This window comes from Crocodylus porosus, unplaced genomic scaffold (assembly GCF_001723895.1).
Source record: "Crocodylus porosus isolate Cpor-Errol unplaced genomic scaffold, CroPor_comp1, whole genome shotgun sequence".
Taxonomy (NCBI): domain Eukaryota; kingdom Metazoa; phylum Chordata; order Crocodylia; family Crocodylidae; genus Crocodylus; species Crocodylus porosus.
Window position 1 is genome coordinate 234,048,886 of NW_017728886.1, and position 12,607 is coordinate 234,061,492.

General features: G+C 40.4%; 1 protein-coding gene and 1 long non-coding RNA gene across 2 annotated transcripts in view; one reads left to right on the forward strand and one right to left on the reverse strand.

Annotated features, from left to right (window-relative positions):
* Nucleotides 1-12,607, forward strand: part of VPS13B (vacuolar protein sorting 13 homolog B) — an 869,608-nt gene that overhangs the window by 550,890 nt on the left and 306,111 nt on the right. The window lies entirely within an intron of this gene.
* Nucleotides 1-12,607, reverse strand: part of LOC109320892 — a 29,889-nt gene that overhangs the window by 8,367 nt on the left and 8,915 nt on the right. The window contains exon 2 of the long non-coding RNA XR_002103867.1: nucleotides 1,013-1,119. This is a non-coding gene — a long non-coding RNA (uncharacterized LOC109320892). The remainder of the gene's footprint in view (nucleotides 1-1,012; nucleotides 1,120-12,607) is intronic.

Here is a 12,607-nt window from a genome sequence, read left to right on the forward strand (position 1 = left end):
TGCCTGTACAGGGTATGCATCACACTGCATACAGTGCAAGTCTGAGAGCAATCAAATAGATGCCCCATGTACCATTGGTCCAAAATTGACCAGAGCAGCTACTGTATGCAATGCAGTCCTGGATCAGCCAGAGTGGGCACCATGGACACTGGTTCCAGTATGCATGAGGGGGATGGTTCATGAGGCTGATCCACCCTGCAGAGCTCGCCCCACACTATTCATCCAGCTCATGGGCCAGATGTATTTGATGCCCCTGATGTAGAGAAGTTGGAGAGAATCCAAAGGTGAGTGACAAAGTTGATAAAGGGCTTGGAAAACAAGATGTACAGGGAAAGGTTGAGAGAACTGGGTACATTTAGTTTAGAGAAAAGAAAATTAAGAGGGGTGGAAGGGGACATGATAGTATTTTTCAAATACTTGGAGGGCTGCCATGAAGGGAAGGTAGTGTAAATGTTTTGCTTTATGGCAGAGAACAGGAAACAAAACAATGGCTTTAAACTGCAGCAACACAAATTTAGGTTAAATCTTACCAAAAACTTCCTACTCAAAACATCAGAACAATGGTTCTGAAGGGAAGCTTGTGCAATCTTGTTAATTGGAGGTTTTTATGAATAGGATGATACTTGAGGTCTCTCACAACTCAGTAATTCAAAGAATGTTGAGCCTGTCTGGTAGTTTCAAGTTGAAATGTTTCCCCTTAACAATGACTCCAAAAGCAACTGGAAAATATTGCAATTGATTGATTGATTTTTTTTTTTTTTTTTTTTTTTTTAAAAGGATTTCATCTAATTTTGGGGGATGGAGAGTGGGTCTGACTTATGATGTGTTAATAGAATTTGCAAGACTATCACAATCTTGGGACTCAAGCATGGTAGTGGTTTTAGTATGTTTCCCCAGGTATTTATATTTAATACCTTTTGTTGGAATTTATTAGATACAGCATTAAGCATGGTGATCACAACTCCATTACATGAAAATAAGAGCAAATAATTTAGATATACTTCACAATTACCTGTTAAATAAGAACTGAAATGTATTGATAGATGTAAAGCATCTGTCCTCTGTAAAGGCATCCAAGAGCACCAGGTCTAGACAGTCACCTTCCATCTGCAAAATGATCTGGAGAAAATAAAACAACATCTCTTGAAATGGAGCCAGTTCCCTGGAGCAACAGGCTTTCCTTCTGTCACTTCTCTAGCCCTTTCCTTTGTTCCTTAATAAATGTATTAACATGAAGATTAAATTAATTTATTAAAATACTTCATAGAAGCAGGACCAACAAGATACCTGATCTTTTACCTTAACAACTTTTCTTTGCCATTCCTTCTCTGTGTGTCTGTTTCATTCCTTTTTTGATTATAAATTGCTTGTACCAGGGAAGTGTGCTTTCCAGTGCGTATATACTTGGGTGCTAGTTTTAGGGCACTTGACCCCAATTTGAGTCTTTGGATGTTGACACATGTATATTTGGAAGCTTTTCCAAAGGGGAACATTGGCAAAGAGCAGCAGCTATTATGTTCTAATTGTTATGTGTGAATGAACTGAGAATGAGTCAAATGTAGCAAAACCACTCCAACTGTAGCACTGTTTCATCCTAGATTAAAGTTGGAGTGGTTTTACTACATATCATTTTCAGCTAATTCACACATAACAATTAGAATGTAAAAGCTGCTGCACTTTTGAAATGTTCCTCTTTTGAAAGAGTTCCAAATGTATGTGTGTTCCTATCCTCTGAGTACTACCACATTTATTAACTAAAGGAACCAAGCAAAAAAAGGAAAACAGTATTTGAAAGAGCACTTCCCTTCCCCCTGGGTGTTCATACTTACCTGGCAGGGGAAGCAGCGTGACCACGTAGGCGAGCAGGCCCTGCAGCCTCTCCCCGCATTCCGCTCTATATTGAGCAGATTCTTTTTGGTATTGGGTGGTGGAACCGGAGTGTGCTCCATCCACTCCATGCATTGACCTGGTATTACAGTGCTTCCAGGACCGGTGCAAAAAAAAAAAAAAAAATTAATAGTGATGATGTTGGCTGGTCTGAACCATCATAACAGGCCTGAGCTTGGAGCTCTGTGTAGTAATGCCTTCTCAGAGGAGACAGAGAGAACTGTGCCTTCAAGACACTTGTACAGAATCCAGCATTCTAGTTTCTCCAGCTGATGGGTAGCAAGAATGGAGCTCAGGCTCTGCCTATTCCATCCATTGCACACCTACTTAGGTAGAGCAGTGGTAAATATACACCCTTTCCAGCTGGTTTTGTAAGTGGGGCTTGTTGCCTAGCAAAGTTACAAAAGACCAGGGCATACTCTAGTCCTAAGTCAGAAGTAAGGACCCATTGTACAAGATGCTATAAAGCCAATCCTTGAATCAATGGAGTAAAATAATTTGAGGTTTTATAAATGTTTTGTGTTGCTCCATTATTTGACTTGCCAAGTCAAGAGAAGAAATACACATCAGGGATATGGAGAATACTGATGAAGGTGATTGTGGAATGGCCTGCCTTGCAGAGCCATCTACACAGACTTTGACTTGCTCAGGAAATCCGTATTCTTGGAGGTTTTTAAGACCTGGCTAGACAAAGCCCTGGCTAGGATGATCTAGTTGGGGATGGTTCTACTTTGAGCAGGGCGTTAGACTAAGATGACCTCCTGAGGTCCCTTCCAACCCTAATTTTCTGTAATTCTAAGCCATTGGACATTTATGGCACTTGAGTCAATAAGGCTCACTGGATCTTTGGGCTAGGGACAGAAATTACACACAAACTGGTTTAAGTGATCAGAAACTGGTTTAAACCTGTAACAGAACAGGTTGAATGTAGTATCAGACTTAACTGATTTGGGTCAAACCAGTTTGTGGAATTTCTGTCCCAGGCCGCATTCTGGTTTAAGTTAAATCAGGGTCCTGCAACATCTCAGCATGCTTTTGAACCCTGGGCTGGTCTGGGCTGTACTGTGTGCTGCAGAGAGTGGGGCAGGCCCCATCCCTCTCCTCCTTAGCCAAAGCACTGTCACTGCTCTTGCTGGCTGAGAAGGGGGTAGGAGACTGCAGGCACAGTCTGCCTGGCTTCCCCCTGCCTCTGTCCCGCAACTCACTGCTCAAACAGGGATCCCCCTTCCCTCCCACAACACAGACCCTAGCATGCATCTGGTCACAGTCACACCGCCTCCATGCTAGCTAATGCTGAGAGGTGTTTGTGTGTGTCTCCAATTTCACTGGGACTAAGGCAGACAGAACAGTGTCCACTCAGGGCTCTTTGGAGCCAATCAACAGGTCAGTTGATAATGTCCCTCCATTCCTTCCCTGGAAAACGCTGTTTACGAAGAGCTTGAACTAATGAGAGAGACTTTTGTTGTCTTGATGGGCTGATAAAATTTGTGTTATCAGCTCCCTGCTGGCTTGTTTGCTGTCAGTTTGCTGTAGACAGTATGAAGAAGCAGAGAGAGGGAGTAAAAATCTCAGTATCATCAGTATGCATGAACTCCACACAAGCAGTCCTTCTTCCCCACTCCACTTTGCCTCAGAGTGCTAGCCAGGGGTGGGGGCTGGCAACTCTCCCATCCCTTGAGCAGTGAGCTGGGAAAAGCCTGGAAAGAGCTGTTTCCCCCTCCTCCTCCAGGCACACCCCAGTTGGGGACTGCAGGCAAGGTATCAGAGTGGTGTCAGACAGTCTTGCCAGGGCCTGGCCATACCCTCCCCCCTCAGCTCAATAGTATGGAAGGGAAACGAGGGCTCACTCTAGTACCTCCCTGTCTTCTAGCCTGAGCCAGGCATGTTCCTGCATTTCTTGATTCAAAAGTGAATGTCTGTCCACTTGCAAATCGGTTCAGGTTCTGCAGGGTAGACTAACTTGCAAAGATTGAATCAATTCAGGCTTGGACTTTTTGAATATCTGTCCCTAGCCCTAATTGCTCAATGGGACTTTTAATCCGTTCACTATCCATTTTACAGTCCCACTATTTTCAGTCTAAGATTCTCCTTCTTGCGTTATACAGTGCTGAGTAGTCCAGATCCCCCAGCTCCAAGGCTGGTTCCAATAGATGAATGTAGATTAGGGTTTTTAAAACAATAAAAACCCATATGTAAAAAGTCCCATAGTCAAGAATAGCTCCATAAAATTTGATAATTTTTCTTAAAACCTTATTAACACTTTCTTCCTTTATTAATGGAATATCCCATACACAATCTGTTTTTCATTTTCTGCATTCCCTTTTTTCTCATTTATTCAGTATAAATAATAGTAAAACAATAATGTCTTGTTCTTTAGATTAAATATCTCCTATATATTTTTGTTTCAAAGAGTTCATAAATGGTTTTTGTAGCAGTCATGCTGTGATTATAATTAGTTAACAGAATTCCTTTAATTAAAAAGCAATAATATTTAACTTTTATCTGCTTTTTCTGATAGTGTTTATGTAAAGGAAAGAAATAGATGGGTTTCTGATGGAAAGTAAATACATAGCCAGAAAGCCATATGGAAATATATTCTTGCTTTCAAATGTGGTTTAGAGAATGAAAAACATTCTAAAGTTTTCCAACACACACCTAGATTTTGAACTGTATATTCTTCAGCTATATTTTATTGATCATTTTTCATACTGCTGTGGGTGATAATGATATTTGGGAATCTTACCTGTAACTTGACGATATGCAGACTTCTGTTTTCTGCAACTTCCTGATGAGCTGTAGCATCACCCTTGTAATCTCTTATTTGTCAGTTTTTAAAATCAGTTAATATATCTGAATTCATTATTTTTAATGGTTTGGTATTTGAATACCTGCGTATATTCCACAGAATGCAACCACAACACAAAGGTTCTCACATAAAGCCCCTAATTTTATTTTTCCTTGAGTTCCAGTGTTTGGAATATTTCATTGAAAATTTTGTGTAGGCAAACAAAGTATTTATCAAAGTCTAAAAGAGCATAGAAAAACAAACTGTAACACTGCTGGAGATTGAATGCTGAAATACAACAATTTTAAAATATATAGAAAGGGTTGTTAGCTAATTGATAAATTGAACAGATATACTGCAAGATATTAAAAAAGCAAAGCTGTGCTGCCACAGATTCCAGCTTCCCAATTCTTAAGCAATAAAAGTTATGTACAAAAACTAATTTTAGACAATCATTTGTTATTCTGAAGGAATTTACATGATTTACAGAGTTGAAGTAATTTAAATAAATGAGAGAGAGCTGTTTGTAGTCTTAAATTACTAAAATGGATACTTTATTCTTTTTTCCCTGTAGTTTCCTAATTGTAAGCAGTTTTAGAATTCATACATAAATGTTTTCTGTTGAGATTTTCTTTTAAAGAAATTTCTTTCATAATTTAAATTTCAATTGCAATAGCCCACATTTTCAGTTTACAAAGCCTACAAATATGCCTGCTTTTTACAAGTGAAATTAATTACTTATATTTTTAAATCCAGTGAGGTATCAGGATTAGGTAATTTAAATCAAGACAATTTAAAAATATACATTTTTAATACAAAACCCTATTTTTTGTTTTCTACAAAGATTAACAAATACTCCATCTAGAGTTGTTTTGGAGAAACCAACGTTGCTCTGCTTTTTTGGATCATTCGTATATCTTCTATACCAACCATTCTATTTCAACCATTTGTCCAATAAAACATTCAGAAATATGGGATAGCATTATATAGAAGCATGATTCCTTATTAGCAATGTCATTTATGAGGCTACTGTAACAGGTATTAATACGAAAACCTCCATGATAATTAATGACAAAATTCAGTTAAAACTGCTCATTTTGTTTCAAACAGATTGTTAATGCTAAATGCTGTTCAAAATTACTGAATGTGTATTATCCTTGTATATGCTTTTTAAATAAAAATGAATGAAAAATAAAATTTAAATAATAAAGCTAGAATTTTAAAAAGTGAGTCTTCTGTCCTCCCATTGTGGCTGGAGAAAGTAAAAGAAATTCCAGAAAATGACTCTCTCTCTCTCTCACTCACACACACACAGCCTTTCTGTCTTTTGGGGGGGGAGAAGGAAGGGAGTGGTAGGAGGAGAGTGACATGTATGCCCTTTGTATCTGTTATTCTTAAGCAGTTGAGTCTGTAGTCTTGATCTGAGGATTTTGCTAAAATTCTAAATCTTCTAGCATATGAAGATTTCTACTGTGTTTTACAGTATCCAGGTTCTAGCCATATTGGTCTAGAGGAAAAAGCAATCAGGACCCATAGTAATTACAAGCTTTCGGGCACAAACACCCTTGATCAGGCATTGGAGAAAAGATTGTAGACGTCCTACCCAAACTTATACAATCTTTTCTCCAATGCCTGATGAAGCTCGTTTGTGCCCGAAAGCTTGCAATTAAAGAATTTTTTTACAAAAATTTTGTTGGTCTAATAACAGATATCATTACTACGAGTCCTGACGGCCTTTTACTGTGTTTTAAGAGATGTAGCAGAATCCCAGAGAACAGATGCTAAAGTGGTGTTGTGTCATGATGTGTCCCCAGTCCTTGGCAGCTCAGGTGTAAGTGAAATGTTAACTTGCTCAGAGTTGCTGTATCTTTCTGTTTTGTACCCCAGCCTTATCTTCTAAGTGTCACTCTACCCAGATGTGTAGGAAGGTCATTAGAAGACAGCTTGATGCTACCTTCTACATTGTCTATACCAAAGGAATCCTCCCACAGGTGAATAATAGGGATTTTAGAGGCCCTCGACACCACTGTGGCCTTTTTACTTGTTAGTAAATCCTAATGTTTAATATAAAATCTATACTGTAATGTTTATTATACCAATAATATTTTTGGTATGATCCCTCCTGCAAAGATTTTCAACTTCAGTGTATTGGCATTATGGCTATTTTTTGGCCCCGGTAATAATTGCTCTTTGAAAAAACACCTATGTTTGTTGTTTAAAAGTAGTCAGCTTGTGTGATCTAGAACCAGCTATTTTAAAAAGTAGCTGTTAAAAGTGTCTGTCCAAAATTTGCTTCCTTTGTCCCCTATTTACCCTCATATTTGAATTCTTTAAATCTTCAGATCTTTCATTCAAAGGAAGTAGAAGCAAAATACAGATTAGTTTGAAACTGCAAATGAGAACGTTCTGATTGCTCTTACTATCAGTCAGTACATCTACATGTGCGCTTTACTGTGGAGTAGACTAATTAGCTCCACAGTAAAGTGTCACCATCTACACATGTGCAGGTGTAGACACTGCACCTGGGAGCAGTTTACTCTGGCTCGAACTGCTCCACTGTCTATTGCTTCACCTTTATTTCATGCACAGATACATCCATCAAAACATTTATATATAGTTTGTACTAGTATAGCATAACAACATACATTATTGATTAATCATGCTGTGATGCCGTCTCCCAATCATGGTTATTAAGTACCCAATTTTTTATTAATATTTTGTATTAAAATAAACCCTTGGGTCAGATATAAATCCACAAAAACATAGTGACTGTTAATTAAGGCTTCCATAAGATCCTTACCTTTCTGCCTTTTGACTATATATTGTAGATTATTTTCTATAAAAAGGCCTCAGCTATGGGTGATCTTACCTACCATATGTTCTTCAAAGCCAAGACAAAATTAAAGATGTTTGGCAGTATGAACTCAGAGGTTCCTTGCTTTTCTGATTTTTATTTCTGCCTTTCATACTATTTTAACACAGTTAGTTAGTATTTGATATATGGTGTATATAAAGTTTGACACATGCATTTCATATAACTTCAATTTTGAAATCTATAATATTTTATGATGCTGCACTGGGAAGGGGGATATGATTTGTTTTGTATGTACAGCGTATGAGGTGCTGTTTAACATAATTACATTTTTTCCATTTCCTGACCAAAAAAACTGCAGTTTTACTATAGTGAACCCAATTAAAATAAAAATCAAAGGATTATTTAAGCTATGATAGGTTTTATTTTAATCTGTTTAAACTTTTTATTTTACATACTGAAATACTCAGTATTTAAATTGTTGTCTTGATATAAGTTAACCCTTAGAAGAATACATGCTTATTCTTGATGTACTCTGAGTAGATTTTTCCAGTTCTCTTCCTGTCCTCAGTTTAACTCCTGCCTCTTTTTCCACTTTTGCTACAAAACTTCTTCAGCCACATATAGCAAAAACAAAAAACAACAAAAAATAAAATCTCCTGTCTTTACCTGTTCTTAATAAGGAGTGAAACAACCTACTCAACAACTAGTTATATGAAACTCCTCGTCCCCTTTGCCTTGTCACTACCTTGCCTCTGAAAATATACTTTGTGTTCTATGCCATTTCTTCTATACCACAGCTCCTGATACACTGTTATTCAGTGAATGAGACTTAAAAAGACACAGGAGATGATAGAGGGGTTCATGGAAGAGAAGTCTTTTCCACCCATGGATCCATTTCCTCTTCCAGTCATGTTCTATAGGGTACAAAATGTTGCAGTGCTTCTATGCTGCTTTTATGGCTGATACTGCTTAGACCAGTGGTTCTCAACCTATTTGCCATAATGGGCCACACTTGCAGCTCTCAATGTGTTATGGGGACTGCACCCACACAATTTACTTCCTATGTATCCATTTAAAATTTTTTAACAGGATGTCACATGGGCTGCAACAGTGTGTTGATTGGGCCGCATGTAGCCTGTGGGCCATGGGTTGAGAACCACTGGCCTAGACCCTCTCTTCTGTCTCCATCATTGGTGATAAAGGTAGATATTTTGAAAGGCACCTAATCCCATAAACTCCTTTAAAAATCCCAGCCTAATTCCTCACTTATGCTCTTTCCCACATCTTTCACCATAAATGGTTTTGCCAGTTCCAAAATACGTCTCCAATGGTTTGGAACTACTCAGCATCACTGGGGTCCTGAGTCTTTAATGGTCTGTGTTTTTCTGTTGCTGCTGAGAGCTGACTTCAGGAACCACTAATACCTTCTCATAAGTTTAAGAATTCCATCACAGGCACCAGGTTTGTTGTTCCTGAAAAGAGAAAATTTCTAGGGGTGTATGGTTCCCAAAGTCCTTTCTCTGCAATGTCTTGGTTTCTGCATCCTCTTGCTGCTGGCTGTAGATGCTGATAACAATACTGTATGTTCCAGTCTTTTGAACCCTTAGTGTGTAGAATATTGTGGGCGGTTTTATAAGGGAGAGATTCAGTAATTGGCTCATGGGAATTAACTTCTTTTTTAATGTTGAAATAGAACAGTACAACTATAGAAGTGACTTGCATTTAATAAACTCCAGTTGGGGGCATAGTTTACTTTCCACAAAATATTTCACTGTTTGTCCCCTGGGTTCTTACTGTTGATTTTAAAAATATGTGCTTGATCACTCGTTTCAGGATACTTTGCTGTCACATTTAGTTAAAATTGACATCTAAAGGTCTTGGCTGAGGTAAATAATTTACTCTAAAATAATTCAGAAAAGCTTTTAAAAGCTTAGTGTTACCATTTTTATATTAACTGTGTGTGAGTAAATATAATTTCCATCATATTTGGTTTCAACATATCTTTTGTGTGTTGAAAACTTTTTCCAATAGTATATAAAGCAGATCCTTTCTCTTTTGTAGAATTCTTAATTATAACAGGCTCTTAAACTGAATATAATGTGAGTGCCATGCTTCTGTTACTGGGAGAACCATACCCTATTTGTAATGAGACATTTGTTAACTTCTGTATACAGCTTGTGGTTCATTCCATAAATATTTGTGGGTTCTCTGATGTCCTTCACAGGGTTTTCTCTATGACAGATTTATACCACAGTACTTGAAGTGCTTTATGAATGGTTGGATTTTTATGTAAAATTGTTTGGTAAAACCTTTTCTGTTCTGAACATAAAACTTTTCTCAACATTTCTAGTTTAGTTTGTGGCTAGTTAACCGAATGAAAATAATTATATTTAATTTTCTATTTATATAGAATTTGCTTCTAGTGAAACAGCCATACCATAGGCTAAAAAGGAGCACAAATTAATGTGTATGTTGGTATCAGTAAAAGCTCCAACAGCAAAATATATTTTATTGCAAGTATATTCAACATTTTATTGTAGGTTTTTTGAGTTCCTCACCTTGGTCGCACTGAATTTCAAAAGAGAGTTGAGCACATAACTCCTGCATATTTGAAAATTCCACACTTGAATATTGTTGTTAAAGCTCAGCTGTTGTTCTCTGTACTGGTATTTAATTGTATTGGTGATATAGCTGCTTACAGCATCTTAGAATATTAGTAAAGATATACTGCAGTGTTTTAGTGCATTTCATGGATTTTTTTTATACATAAATAGCAAATTTCAGGCCTAGAAAGCAAGATAAATGTTTTAAAGATTAAGAAAGAGGTATCAACCTTCTCTGCCCTCAGGAGCCAGATGAGTGGCTTGGGGCTGTTCTGTGTGCCAGATCAGACTCGCAGATTTCCTCCTTTCTCGCCTTTCCCTCTTCCTCTCCCAGCATACCTGATCCAGCAGGTGCTCCAACCTGTCTGGGACCCATGCAGCATGGATCCTAGACTGGCTAGAATCAGAGCCACATGCGGCACAGTTTGACAAGAGTGGTGACCATGCTGCGTGAAGAGGCCATCCTGGCTGGACTGCACTACAGTCCTGGCTGGCCTGCTAAACCAAGCAGCACCCACAAGTACAGTCCAGCCTAGACTGATGAGTGGAACATATACCCAGGTAAGCAATAGGGGCCAGGGCAGTGCTGAGATTAGGGGCCAGTGCACATCCCCATGAAGCCTCAAATGCCTCTACACAAACGCTTGTAGTATGGGAAACAAGAGGAACTTACCCTCCTGCTACCTGACACCAACCCAGACATAGTGGGGCTCACTGAAAGGTGTTGGGACCCAACGCATGACTGGGCAATGAATATCAAGGGCTATAGGCTGTACAGGAGGGACAGGGCAGGGAAGAAAGGTGGGGGTGTGGCGCTCTACATTAAGAAGGAATACACATCCTCATCAATTAGCACAGTCAGAGGAGTGGCACACTGAAGAGCTCTGGGTTAGAATACAAGACAGTGGAGGGGAAAGAGACTTAACAGTGGGGATCTACTACAGACCACCCAACCAAGGGGAAGAGCTAGACCAGGAATTCTCAAGTCAGCTCACAGAGGTAGTTAGGTCAAAGGATGTGGTCATCTTGGGTGACCTGAACTTTCCAGACATCTGCTAGGAAGAGCAGTCAGCCAGGTCTGACCACTCACGTAGGTTCCTAGCCCAAACGCAGGACCTCCATCTAACCCAGGAGGTGCACAGCCCGACCAGGGGAGATGCCTTGTTGGACCTGGTGCTGGCCACGGGTAACGACCTGGTGAGGGGGCTGCAAGTGCTCGACAGTGACCATCGCCTGCTGGAATTCACCATCCAGCGCAAGGTTGCAAAGGCCTACAGCAAAGTGGCAGCCCTAGATTTCAGGAGGGCGGACTTCAATGAGCTAAGGAGAATAGTCAGGGAAGCACTGAGGTCCCAGAGGGGAGGGGAGCCAGGTGTCTAAGAAGAGTGGTTGCTCCTTAAGGAGACGATCCTTCAAGCCGAAAGGGAGGTAATCCCAACATGGATCAAAGGAGGCAGGAGGGTGCAAAAGCCCCATGGCTCACCAAAAGCATCCAGGAATGTCTCCTAGCTAAAAGGGAGATGTACACCCAATGGAAGGGAGGGGTCATCACCAGGGAGGACTATACTGTGGTTGCTCAGGGATGCAAGGAGGCAGTCAGGAAGGCCAAGGCGGAGATGGAACTGGGACTAGCTTCCCGGATCAAGGACAACAGGAAGTCATTTTTAAATACATAGGGGGCAAAAAGAAGGTACCGGGTAACATGGGGCCTCTGCAAGACACGCTAGGAAATTTGGTCATCACACCAGACGACAAAGCTAACCTATTTAACAACTTCTTTGCTTCCATTTTCCTGAGCAGGGACTGGAACAGCCTCTCCACTGGGCCCCTCTCAGGCCCGAGGGGAGGCGCACCTAGGCCAAGGGTCAGGGAGGATCTAGTCAGGGAACTTCTGGAGGGACTGGATGTATTTAAAATCAGCTGGTCCAGACAATATCCACCCCAGAGTACTGAGGGAATTAGCTGAGGTCATTGCAGGACCCCTGGCACGGCTGTACGAGCACTCATGGTGCTCTGGTGTGGTGCCAGAGGACTGGAAGAGGGCCAATATGGTTCCCATCTTCAAAAAAAGGGAGGAAGGAGGACCCAGGAAACTATAGGTCAGTTAGTCTTACCTTGATCCTGGGTAAGCTTTTTGAGAGAATTATTCTGGCACATGTCCACAAGGGGCCAGCGGGGGAGATTATGCTTATGGGCAACCAACATGGGTTCATTAGAGGCAGGTCATGTCAAACCAACCTGGGGGCCTTCTATGACCAGATTGCCAAACCCTTAGATGCAGGGGTAGCAGTGGGATGTAGTCTTTCTGGACTTTCGGAAGGCGTTTGACACTGTCTCTCACCCTGTTCTCATTAAAAAACTGGGGGACTGTGGTGTCAACACCTACACAGTCAAATGGGTCTCCAACTGGCTGGAGGGCTGCACCCAGAGAGTGGTGGTGGATGGGTCATTTTCGGCCTGGAGGGGTGTGGGCAGTGGGGTTCCACAGGGCTCGGTCCTCGGGCCTGCACTGTTCAA